Raw genomic sequence first — 2,581 nt, 5'->3', positions numbered from 1 at the left:
GCCTGCGAGGAAAAACTAATCCTTCATATTCATGGAGTGCCAACATCATCCTTTTTATTCCTGTCCATCAGACTGTACAAAAAGAATACCTAAGGAGTTGAGACAAGAGCCACTGGAGGGCTTCGTCTGCTCTGCTAAGAGCTAGCGCTACTAAGGGAAGAAGCCCAGTGCACTTTCAATCTGCCCAAATCTGGGGTGTCCCAATCTGTGTCCTCAGGAATCTCATGCTCACCAGCAATGCCTCAATCCATATAGTCCAGAGGCATAGCCATGACAAGAACTTGCCTGTGTGTCTGTGGGATCAGGATGGTGATTTCTAGTCTGAGAGATGTCCCTGGAGCTAGAGCTCCAGCTAGCTCCCTAAAGTGCTCCTGTCTGCAGTGTCCTGTAAAACTTGGAGTGGGGGCCTTGCTAGAAAAGCACAATAACAGCATGGATTGCAAGTCCCTTGAAAGTCTACAATCCGGCACACAAGGTTAATAACTTTAATTCCCCAAGCAGATATGAAATGGTGAGAGGGACCAGGAAAAGCTGACTGGGGAAAAGAAGTTCAGTCCACATGCTTCTGATTTAGTAAAGTAGCTGCTGCTGCTAAGTTGCTTCAGTTGTGTCTGACTCTGTGAGACCCCAGAGTTGGCAGCCCACCAGGCTCCCCTGCCCCTGGGATTCTCCAGGCAAGAGTACTGTAGTGGATTGCCCTTTCCTTCTCCAATGCAGGAAAGTGAAAAGGGAAAGTGAAGTCACTCAGTCGTGTCCAACTCTTAGCGACCCCATGCACTGCAGCCTACCAGGCTCCTCCACCCATGGGATTTTCCAGGCAAGAGTACTGGAGTGGGGTGCCATTGCCTTCTCCGTAGTAAAGTAGAGACCACAGTAAAAGAGCAAAAGAATCTCAACTCTGAGTGTTCTTACCTTGTCTCGAAGATCTTGGACAAGCCCCCAAAATGATAACCTAGCAGTCAACGGTGACCGATGCCACTGGATTCATGGTGTCTGAAGAAGAAGATATTACTCTGGGGCCAAAGACAGTCTCAGTCACTCAGAGCTTTGTGTATATTTTATTTAAAGTGAAGGTGACAGAAAAAGCTTCTGACACAGACATCAGAAGGGGCTCACTAATTTAAGTGGGGCCATATATACTTCTCAACTAGCCTCTGAGAATAGACAAAAAGCATCTCAAGGATGTGAGTGTTTTGCCCACACCCTTTCCTATAACATACATCCAAAGCTCAAAAAGAGGAATGTCCTTGAACCTGAGATACTGCTCCCTACAATGCCTACTTGTCTTAGGAAAAAGAATGTGAAAAAGAAAGCAAGCTTGCCTCCTCCTTAAAGGGGCTTTAGGCTTGGACTCTTTATCAACCTGCTGGGACAGGTAAGTATACAGTTAAATTCAGAAAACTCTAATGTTGTAATGGTGGTGAGTAAAGCATTTGTATAACATACCACTGATAACTTATATAAGTATATCACTTAGAAATTCAGTATGAAGGTCAAGAGATAAAATATCAAAATAATGATAACTACAAAATGAAATAATGGAACCATGTTTGAAGAATTAGATGACAGTATGATACGAAGTCAACAAACAGAGAGACTCAATGAAGAGCTACAAATTATTTTTTTTTAAAGGAAACTAACATAAATTCTGGATTTGAAAACTAAAATAATTGAAATGAAAAACTGATAGGTTCAACAGCACATTTGAGATGCTAGCAGAAATAATCCATAAACTTGAAGATGAATTCATAGAAATCAATGTAAAAATAAAGAGAAAAAAATGTTGAGGGAAAATGATCTAAGGCATCCATTCATTACACCATCAAGTATGGAAGGAGAGAGACTCTCAGAAAGCAGGGAAAGGGGAGGGAGTAAAATTACTTGTAGACAGAATGGCTGACCGGCAGGTCAGAGCAAAAGGGAGGTGCAGCGCAGGACTCTGAGGGCGCCGGGCGGCAGCAGCCTCCGTCTAAGGCCATAGCACCCTGAACGCGCCCTATCTCATCTGATCTCAGAAGCTAAGCAGGGTTGGGCCTGGTTAGTACTTGGGTGGGAGACCGCCTGGGCATACCGGGTGCTGTAGGCTCTTTGCTTTCCCTCTCCTTTAGCCCCCGCCCCACGTCCCAACTCTTGGGCTCCCACAGCCCCAGCCCCTCCTGGGGGTGGGTGGCCGGGGCACTGACTCCCGCTGCAGACCTGGGTTGCCTCCGCGTGGCCCGCGAGCCCCTCTGCATTTGGCTTCCAGGAAACCAGACGACCGTCCCGCGGGTCTCCGTCTGGGGCTCCCTTGGCGTGCCTCAGGCAATCCCGGGGAGCTGCACCAGCTCCAGCCCCAGCCCCAGCTACAGCCCTACCCCCAGCCCCACCCCCAGCCCCCCCATCCTCACAGGCGAACGCCCGAGCTCGCGCGCACCCGTGCGCACACACAGGTATATGTGCACAGATGGTGCATGTATCTTGTTCAGTTATACTTTTGGTGGATATATGCCTGGGAGTGGGACTGCTGAATCATATGGTACTTCTAGTTTTAGTTCCTTCAGGAACCTCCATACTCTTTTCCATAGTGGCTCTACCAACTTAC

At 47.6% G+C, this 2,581-nt stretch overlaps 1 pseudogene; it reads left to right on the top strand.

Moving 5' to 3' along the window:
• The first annotated feature begins 1,967 nt into the window (after window positions 1-1,967).
• On the top strand, window positions 1,968-2,086 carry LOC113883044 (annotated as a pseudogene).
• The last annotated feature ends 495 nt before the right edge of the window (window positions 2,087-2,581 follow it).

The sequence above is a fragment of the Bos indicus x Bos taurus genome, chromosome 24, assembly GCF_003369695.1.
Source record: "Bos indicus x Bos taurus breed Angus x Brahman F1 hybrid chromosome 24, Bos_hybrid_MaternalHap_v2.0, whole genome shotgun sequence".
Taxonomy (NCBI): domain Eukaryota; kingdom Metazoa; phylum Chordata; class Mammalia; order Artiodactyla; family Bovidae; genus Bos; species Bos indicus x Bos taurus.
This window is presented reverse-complemented; position numbering and strand designations above follow the sequence as displayed.